The sequence below is a fragment of the Cetorhinus maximus genome, chromosome 19 (assembly GCF_964194155.1).
Source record: "Cetorhinus maximus chromosome 19, sCetMax3.hap1.1, whole genome shotgun sequence".
NCBI classification, from domain to species: Eukaryota; Metazoa; Chordata; class Chondrichthyes; order Lamniformes; family Cetorhinidae; genus Cetorhinus; species Cetorhinus maximus.
Genome location: NC_135897.1, coordinates 30,470,511 through 30,481,362, shown reverse-complemented (window position 1 = coordinate 30,481,362; position 10,852 = coordinate 30,470,511).

Genomic DNA, 10,852 nt, shown 5'->3' with positions numbered 1-10,852 from the left:
CCAGTTTTGTTAAAGACAAAGTCAGCTATTACATTAGAGGTACGATTCTGTGACATAATAGTCAAGTAAGGCATGCAATGACAGACCTGAAATATACTGCTGACTGCGCTTCATTGCAGCTGCACTGAACTCAGCATCAAAAGGATTCTTGCTTGTGTACTTGGACGTGTGTGCAGGATTTTAATTCCTCCAGCAGCGAATTGTTCATGTGGAGAGAGACAAAAAATATTGTTACTTGTCTCATAACATTGCAAGGATGGCAAGCAAAGTTTGGAAATTCCCCAGCGGCCCAATCAATGAACTGCGCAAGAGGACACCTTGCACCTCGTGATTTCAAATCTGTTTCAAAGTACTTTGTATACAATTAATTACCTTGAAATGCAGTTACTGCTATAACATTTAGTACATATAATCCGTCTGTTGCAGCAGAACTGGGTAAAAAGGCAAATTGATGGAATTTACTCGTCCTAGAGCTACTGCAATTCTAGTCTTCAGTCGCAATAAATTATCAGTATCAATCTGGTGAAAATGCTTCATTTTGCATCCTCAACCACAGAGTCTTTGGGCCCAAAGTGGAAACTCTACCCCCAATTTGTGACTTTGGACAAAGTATGCCCAAAATTGCGCCTGTTTTGAAAAGCATTTTTCACCCTGGGTTTCTGCTCAAACTCATTTTCATATCACCAAATGCAAAATTTGGCGTGAAACATCACAATCAGCAAGTATTTTAACAATTTTTTTGTTTAAGTTATCTTTAAAAATGTTTCATGATATATTGAAGAATGTGATTAGGTGAAAATGGGTTTATCACAAACAATATTCCTTTAAAACCAGTGCCAGTCCAATCCTGTGTGTAACCTGATCTAATTGTTTTCATAGATAAGTTTTCACAGAAAACTTATCTGTATCAAAGTTGCTGTCAATATAGAGAGTTAGGACCCATCTATGAGAGTGATCACAGGCCAACAAATGTTGAGGAAGGGTAGAACAGACCCACAAATGTAAGAATGTATCTAGTACATCCTTACACAAATAGTTTCAATAAAATAATATGCAGTAAGTACAATTAAAATTTTCAGGCTAGCCAAATGCCAAATTGGCCTTGCTACAGAGGGTGAAAATAATCTTCAAATCGTAAAAGTCCAGAACTTCTGGCGCTCATTATCAGATCAATTTTGCTGCACATGTTTTCCCCAGTGTTGATGCGGGCACGGTGGACCTCACATGGTTTAGTGCCAATTGTGGTCTTAGAAACTAGCCTCCAACTGTTGGCTGGTACTTGTGGAGCAACCGAGTGACAAGTGCTCACTTTTCTATTTTTTTACCCCAAACCCACTCATTCCATCAGGTCCCATTGGTAACTTCTCATTGCCAGCATGGGATGGAGTGGTAAAACTGCTAAGCTGACACTAGTGCTTTTTCATGCTACCACCAGCAGAAATCCCTACCTGTACATTTGGATGAAGCTTTGTAACACTGATGTATTGGTTATGACTGCATGTAAATATATGTGACTTCCTATGTGCTATCTAAGTTTAACAGTTTCGTTTTACCTAGGAAGGGAACAGCTTATCTTTTTTATAAGAGAATGGATTGATCATTTCAGGTTAGTCATTCATTATTTATTGAAATATTCTTGGTTTGAAGCCTTTTAAAAAAGATTTTCACTGAGTGAAATTTTATGAGAGAGTGCTCGGATTACATTTCACCAACAATTTTCTAATCAGTGGAATTTAAGAAAGAACATAAACAGAGAGCTGGCCATTTTATTGCACTATAGCATGAGGGGAAGGGAAGACCTCTGCACACTAATATTGGCAACCTCTCTAGTTAATTATTACCTTTTTAAGACATTCTTCTCTTTTTGAAATGATTGAAGACTAGAATGCAACTGCCTGTGCCACCAGAGAAAATGAGAAGAAAAATTTGCAGAATTATAGGGCATCGCTTAGACATACATGATTAGATTTTTACTTCACTTTTAACATCAGTTTTAACTTCACATTTCACTGCAGCATTGATGCAAAATGTTCAGTCTAAAGGCAACACTGGAGTATTGACCATGTGTTGCCCTGGGGGAATAACCATGGGAAAAAAAAAATAACCTGTATGCTGTAGACAAATGACATATAGGATAGTATGTGGAGTCTATTTTTACTTCTGTATCCTTGATATCTATTGTAGTTTGCGAATATTGACATATTGGGGTATTGACTCTTATTTCCCTTCACTGTAGGAATGCAGACCTTGCTGTCCATCCATCTGGTGGTCAACACCTTTCTTCATTCTTCTTTGAATTGTGGCTTTACAGTTTTACAATAGATTTTCAGTCTTCATTTTCAATAAAATGTTTCGCCTGTTTGTAGACATTAATATTCCCTCATTAATTCAAATTCCAATTTGAAGCAATGGTTCATTGAAAACAGTTTTGCATTAACCAAAAAGATGGGAAAATGCCAATGAAACAATTTAAAACAAGCTGATTCCAAAATCCTCTTTTCCAAATATAAATTGTGACTTTAATATAACTTGAAAAATGTAAAAGAAACATTCAAGTTTTACAAGACTTCTGGCTGCCTTTTTTCATGAAAATCATTAATTCAATTAATTAAAGATGAAATAGGTTGCAGTTTAAGGAAACCTATTCCTACCAAAATATCAAAAGATTTTCGGATGTTCAGGCCTTGTTAGTTTGTTTTTCCCCTAATCATTTAATAACTGAATGAAGTGTTAAAATTCTAAACTGTGTTGTAGCAAAATGTTTTTAGTAGAGAATCTGCTAATGGCTCCTGGTCTGTAGTGAGTGTATGGAACTGGAAAAGTCTATTGGCTTTAGTCTTCTCGGACCAAGGGAAGAGGGAGTCCAACTGCTGACTTGCTTTACAATAAGCCTTTCTGGAAGGAAGTGCTTGGATGGACAATGATGTGGGACTTGGTTCTGATGCTCTGCCATACTAGTCAATAATCACTGTTTAGCCTAACACATGAAAAATGGCCTTTTGGGTGTTATTTAATAAAGGTTTGATCATGGGTCTTAAACAATAAAAGGTTTTGCTGTTTAGTTATACTTTGAGGGTGGCACGGTGATTAGTGCTGCTGCTTCACGGCTCCAGGGGCCTGGGTTTGATCCTGACCTCGGGTGTATGTGTGGAGTTTGTATGTTCTCCATATGTCTGCATGGGTTTCCTCTAGATGCTCTGGTATCCTCCCATTGTCCAAAGACATGCTGTTAAGTAGATTGGCTATGTTAAATTGTCCCCCTCTGAGTGTTTGCCCTGTGATGGACTGGTGTCCCATCCTGGGTGTATCCTGCCTAGAGCCCATTGACTGTCAGGATAGACACTGAATTGGATGAAGTGGTTCTGGGAAAAGTGAGTGAGTTGTACTTTGAGAAGGACTGCATGAAAAGAATGGGTAGATTTTGTAATTTTATGAACTAGGTCATTATAAAATATCTCATTAGGATCTGTAAAACGCTTACATTAATACATTTAAGCATTAATACTTAAAGTTAAGTAAATCAGTGTTGGTTACATTTTTTTACTTTTTGTGCTGTGGTGTATTTTTTGGTGTACTTACTGAAAATTATAGAAAATGAAGTTTCTGCCCTGCCACAGTACCAAAACAGCTCTTATCAAAGTCACAAATGATATCCTATGTGACTGTGACAAAAGTAAACTTTCCCTCATTGTCCATCCCAATCTGCCTGTAGCCTTTGACACAGTTGACCACACCATCATCCCCCAACACCTGTCCACTATCATCCAGTTAAGTGGGAGAGCTCTATTGTGTCTCCAAGCTTATCTCTCTAATTATAGCCAGAGAATCACTTGCAATGTCTTCTCATGCTGCTCCTGCAGTTATCTGTCTTGTCCCCCAAACCATGAAGAGAGTGGAAGAGGGTTGATAGACAATGAAGATTTTGTTTTTATTCCTTTATGGGATATGGGTGTCACTGGCTAAGCCAGCATTTATTGCCCATCCCTAATTGCCCTTGAGAAGGTGGTGGTGTCGGAGATTAATCACACTAAGGCATCATTAATACGTAGAAACCCCATTTATTACTTGTGCACAAAGGAGACAGCACACAAAAGAGCTACTGTACAGTCTCGTGGCAGAATACACACAGACCTGTTAAAAGCATTTTTATAGCCAATCAGTAAATTTTGCACAAATCTATCTGCTTATTTGCATAAGTTAACTGACCAATCCATATTTCAGTAAATTTTCATTCCCAGCACAACATAGTGCTTACGCAAATGCTTATCACAATCCTGATTACATTGGCCTGAGAAATAACAAAATGGAACGTCTCAGGTCTCATCCTACAACTGTGGTCAGACAAGATGGTATTGTTCTCAAGGCTGCAGTATTTTTCTCTTAGGCCTAGGCATATAATTCAACTTCTCTATTAACCCTTTTAGCACTAAATGGGTTCCCTATAGTTGCCTAGGCTACCACACTCCCCACCTCCCCCGCCCTGCCCCCACCCCTCCACTTTTGTCCTACAAGGACAATCCATCACCCTTAGCCAAGTTCTATGTATCCTAGCCGCCGGGCTTCATCCTCAGTGGAATCCTGATTCCTGAGGAGAGGGAGGGAATAGATAACTGGCATGCCACCAGGACACTGGAGGCTCTGTAGTCGGCAGGCAGGGCAGATGCAGCAGGTCTGAATGAGCTGCAACACTTGCAGGACCAGCAAGTCGGGGCAACCAGACAGATTTTTGTAGTTGCAAGGCCCAAATTCTTCAGTGTAGTAGCCAGTAGAAGTCCAAGTGGAGGTGGAATTATTTGAGGTGAGATTGTATGGTCGTTGGCAATCACACCCACCCACATTAAAGTATGTGAGACTATCCTCAGATCTTGGGACCTGCGAAAGACATACCATCTCATTGGCCTTGCACTCCCAAAAGGTGGTCATAGGACCAGACTGGTTGTGGAACCGAAATCGGCCCTCCTGGTAGTTATAATCAGCAAGGTAGGCACAGGACCCAATGGCAGTTCACCCACCCGAGTACTACCCTTGGAATAATTTCTCCTGACACATAGCCAGGCCAGCCCCTTAACAAACTCAAAGGTGGGCTCCTGTTTCCAAATGGGCGTTCGATGAACTAGGGCCCCTGTATTACCTTGGGACCATGTAGAATCTGAAGGGAAAGCCAAAAAATGCATCTCTGAAGAGGCGGGGTTAACAGGAAAATGAGTACAAATCCAACATTTAGTCCGATTAACTTGTGAGGTTACGGCCTGCATTCGTTGAACTGCAGAGTTGGTAGTCCATGGAAGGACCACGCAGGACAGGATCCAAATCAGAGTCAGCATTCTGACGGCTCAGTTAAAGTTCCTGCCCAAGCATTTCCGTCCGAGGTCAGCGTCCACTTGACGTGCGATGTGTGGATCCACAAGGGCGTCCTTCAACCTTCATGGCCGTATGGGTGGTGGACAAGATTTGGAAAGGCTCCTCCCATTGAGGTTCCAAACAGTTCTTTCTCCTGAAGGTCTTTACCACGACTAGATCCCCGGGCTGGTATTGATGGCAGTCTTCAATGGTGGGCTTTTTCTGAACTTTTACCACCTGCGTATGCAAGCTTTTGAGAGAATTAGTAAGCGCTATACAGTATGTAATCATTCCCTCATCCATAGCGTGGATGTCCATTTCCCTAGCAGACAAAGGTGGTGCCACTGGGAGACGCATAGGACGTCCCATTACAACTTCATAAGGGGAAAGGGAGTTGGTACGGTTAGGGTGAGAGCGCATAGTCATGAGCGCCAGGGGTAGAGCTTCAGGCCATTTCAAACCAGTTTCCTCATATAATTTAGCTAATTTGTTTTTCAGAATACCGTTTTGTCTTTCCACCGCCCCAATGGACTGGGGGTGGTATGGGCAGGAAAGGTGATGGTTGCATTGTAAGGCCTTCACTTTAGCGATAAAATGAGGTCCATTATCACTCGATAAAATCTCTGGTATCCCAAATCTGGGTATGTATTCACGCAACAACAATTTTACAACAACAACAGCAACATTTCGCCGGGTGGAATACGCCTCCACCCATCGTGGGAACATACTATAACTAAAACATAATTACATATAGGCATTTGTATAAAGTCCATTTGTAGGTGTACAAACGGGCCCCATGGCTGGGGTCCCGTACCGCAGTCACTGTGGGTGTCTTGCCTGGGTTATGTCATTGGCAAAGCAGACATTGTGAAGCTATTTTAGCTGCCATGGCGAAAAACCCAGGCGCAAACCACATATGCTGTGCCATTCTGTTCATCCCCCTTTGCCCCAATATTTTCTACTCTATATAATGTCCTGCCGGGTGTTGACATAGGTACACCCATACTGCTGTTAGGGAGGGAGTTCCAGGATTTTGACCCAGTGACGGTGAAGGAATGGCGATATATTTCCAAGTCAGAATGGTGAGTGGCTTGGAAGGGAACTTCCAAGTGATGGTGTTCCCATGTGTCTGCTGTCCTTGTCCTTCTAGATTTCTAGATGGCCATGGATTTGGAAGGTGCTGCCTAAGGAGCCTTGCTGAGTTTCTGCAGGGCATCTTGTAGGGTGCCAATCAAGCAGGCTGCTTTGTCCTGGATGGTGTCAAGCTTCTGGAATGTTGTGGGAGCTGCACTCATCCAGGCAAGTAGAAAGTATTCCGTCACACTCCTGACTTGTGCCTTGTAGATGGTGGACAAGCTTTGGGGAGTCAGGAGGTGAGTTACTCACCACAGGATTCCTAGCCTCTGACCTGCTCTTGTAGCCACAGTATTTATATGGCTAGTCCAGTTCAGTTTCTGGTCAATGGTAACCCCCAGGATGTTGATAGTGGGGGATTCAGTGATGGTAATGCCATTGAACGTCAAGGGGCGATAATTAGATTTTCTCTTGTTGGAGATGGCCATTGCCTGGCACTTGTGTGGCATGAATGTTACTTGCCACTTGTCAGCCCAAGTCTGGATATTGTCCAGGGGGAGAGTTTTCCCCATGTTGGGCAGGCCAAGCAGGAGCGGGCATGGACCTGATCGCCACCCACGATCGGGTCCGCACCGCCTTTTTATACAGGCGGGCCAATTAAGGCCCACCCAATGTATTTCTCCACTCCCGAGGATAGCGGGAATGGGCGGGTGGCGGGCAAGCACAGACCGCTGGGTCCAATGGTGACCCGGCAGCCTGTTTAAATGAAGGCCTGGCTGCCTTTGCAAGGCTGCTCACAATGGCCGGGAGGAGAGCACAGCAGAGGGCTACTGTGCATCACACAAGTCCAGAGGGTAGGGCAGCGAGGCAGGCCAGGCCGGAGGGTAGGGCAGCGGGACAGGCCAGGCCGGAGGGTAGGGCAGCGGGACAGGCCAGGCCGGAGCGTAGGGCAGCGGGGCAGGGCAGGCCGGAGGGTGGGGCAGCGGGGCAGGGCAGGCCGGAGGGTGGGGCAGCGGGGCAGGGCAGGCCGGAGGGTGGGGCAGCGGGGCAGGGCAGGCCGGAGGGTGGGGCAGCGGGGCAGGGCAGGCCGGAGGGTGGGGCAGCGGGGCAGCCCAGGCCGGAGGGTGGGGCAGCGGGGCAGCCCAGGCCGGAGGGTGGGGCAGCGGGGCAGCCCAGGCCGGAGCGTGGGGCAGCGGGGCAGCCCAGGCCGGAGCGTGGGGCAGCGGGGCAGCCCAGGCCGGAGCGTGGGGCAGCGGGGCAGCCCAGGCCGGAGCGTGGGGCAGCGGGGCAGCCCAGGCCGGAGCGTGGGGCAGCGGGGCAGCCCAGGCCGGAGCGTGGGGCAGCGGGGCAGCCCAGGCCGGAGCGTGGGGCAGCGGGGCAGCCCAGGCCGGAGCGTGGGGCAGCGGGGCAGCCCAGGCCGGAGCGTGGGGCAGCGGGGCAGCCCAGGCCGGAGCGTGGGGCAGCGGGGGAATGTGCCCCTCAGTTCTCGGATGAGTGCCTAGCTGCCCTCCTGGAGGAGGTGGCAGCACGGCGGGAGGTCCTGCTTCCGAGGGACGGGAGGAGGAGGCCTCCCCGCCTGACTAAAAGTGTGTGGGAGGAGGTGGCCGAGAGTCTGAGCTCCCATGATGTGGTGCGACCCACATGGGTCCAGTGCCGTAAAAGATTCAATGACCTCCTGCGCTTGGGAAGGGTGAGTACCATGTTGGCTGAGGTCACTTAATGCAGACGTCACCCCTTCACCCCCCCACCATCCCCGGCAACTCTGAGTACAGTAACGGCATTAAATCCTTCACGACATGTATCCTTCGCTAGATGGGTCAGCAGATATTGCCCATGCCTAGTTCACCCTGAGACAGATGGGTTCTGCACCAGCAGCATGTGTGACACTGACACCCAGAGTATAGATTCGGGGGTGAAATTCAAGGATCTGCACCTAGGCAGAGAGCTGGAACTGGGAAGCATGTCAAAGTCAGGGTGCTAACATGCTGGGAGGGGAGCTTCCAGTGGCGGTGCACCAATCCATCTGCTGCCCTTGGCGTTCCACGTGCTTGTGCTTCCTTGCTTGGCAAGGTTACACCTTGTGGTGCCACATGTGATGGAGGCAGCATTTGGGCAAGGGGGTCAGACCTGGCAGCTTAGTGTGAGTGTGCGGCAGCTGCAGGGTAACAAAGAACTGGAGTCCTGCAATGTCCCACTCTGGTTGGGGTGGCAGGGATGCGATGGGAATCCAGGTACAGGCTGGACTAATCAATGCTCTTCTCTCATTTTCAGGAGAAGACTGCACACAATTCCGCAGAGCGGATGTGGACTGGTGTAGGCCAGGCCCAGTCGGCCATCCTGACACCTTTTGAACAGCAGGCCATAGATCTGGAGAGGCGCCACGCTCCCAGATCCACCGGTGGCGGTGAGGCTGGGATGCCACGGGGAGGTATGTTTGCCGAGCACTCAGGTCACCATGTGTGTCCCAGCAGCCATGGCACTGCTGAATGCTCAGTGACTGAAGGGTTGATCATTGATTATGGAAGGATGAGCGCATAATGATCCAGGGAACCAGCATGCGCATTGACATTGTCTCCATTTTAACTAATCAAATGTCCTTGTTCTTCCTTTCAGCATCACTGGAGCAGGGCCAGAAAGAGGAGGCAGAGGGACCACCTCTCACACCTGAGGGCACAGAGGAAATCGACTCACCAGCGTCACACCATCTCTGCCAGGCAGGCACCAGCGCAGATACTAGCACCTCGGTGGGAATTAGATCTTCGGTTAGTGCCCCGGGGCACGGTGGTGAGGGCACTTCACACTCTCTTGAGGTGCGGGCAGAGACAGAGAGCGCCCAGGGCACCGGCATTCGGAGGACTGATGGGGACCAGGAACATGCTCGGTCGGTGGCTGATGATGTGCCTCTGGAGTGGTCTGTGAGGCAGCAGACGCTGGAAGTGCAGCAGGGTATGCGGGGGGATCTGGCGGTGATACATGAGGCTATGCCTAGCATGGTGCCCGTGCTGGAGGAGTCCATGCAGAGCATCACAGATGCAATGGGCCTCATGGCCAATGCTTCCTCCATGGAGAGAGTGGTGACTCTCGTGGAGGCTCCTCCAGGAGACCAATCAGGGCCTCCTGGGGCTGCGCTCGGACCTGCAAGTCCTCACCGGCATTGACCTCAGCTGGTCATTGCCCGTGTGGGAGATGGTTTGGGCACCAAGTATCCCATCTCGGTGCCCATCCATCTATGGTGAGCAGGGACTTAACATCAGTGCAGCAGCTGCCTGTCGTCTCTGTGGGCTTCTCTCAGGGCGCTCCAGATGAGGGCAGCATCCCCTCCTCCCTCTGCCAGTGACCGTGGCATCCAATGAGGCTGCGGCGACTGGGGAGAAACTAGCTGCTCACACAGCCAAGTATCACTAATTTTCACAATTAAATATCTGACAGATAACATTTGCGATCCCTCTTAACCCACCCATGGATGAGATTTATATAAACGTCTCCTGCATGTTGCACCCGTGCGACATCCTGAAGATCGCACGGGCCCCAAATACCATTGTCTGATTGTCTCTAATGACCATATTGAAATGATTGTAATATTCATTGATTGTATTGAAGCACCTCGTGATCCATGTGCAAAAGTTGAATCTGATTGCACTTTTTGTGATGGCAATTTAGAAATGTTTTGTAATGTTCTTCCAGATATTTTATGAATAAAGTATATTTTTCCAAAAAAAATTAAATCAAGGCCACCCCCATCTGCCTGCTGAGGTGATTGTCAAAGAACCTATGTCATTATTTTGAAGAACAGCAGCAACGTGTTTTGGTCAAAAAGAAACATTCCTAAATCAACATAATAAAAAACGAATTACTTGGTCATTATCACACTGCTGTTTGTGGGAGTTTATTGCTGTGCACATACTGGCTGCCATTACAACAGTGGTTACACTTCAAAAGTACACAGAGATAAAAATAAGAGATAATTGCTCCTATCACTGCTTGCTTGTCCCCACAACCACCCCACCCTCAACTTCTCTCTCCCCCCCACCGCCCCCCCCACCTTAAACCAGCTTATATTTCACCCCTCTCCTAACTATACTTCAGTTCTGTTGAAGTGTCATGTTGGACTCGAAACGTCAACTCTTTTCTTCTCCACCGATACTGCCAGACCTGCTGAGTTTTTCCAGGTTTTTGTTTTGTCAAAAGTACACAGTTACCTGTAAAGGAATTTAAGATTTCCAGTGGCTTTTGCAAAACAAAGTGCAAGATTTTTAAAAACTAATTTCTCAAAAGGAATCCTGTCAACAAATCCCGACATCTGAATTTAAAAAAAAATACCAGCAACAGCAAAACGTCTCTTGGGGTTATCAAGTTACAGGAAATACAGAAAAACAACTAGGCGCACCCAAGGGACATAGCCCAGCACCAGCGGCACAAAATGCAACAAAAATGATTG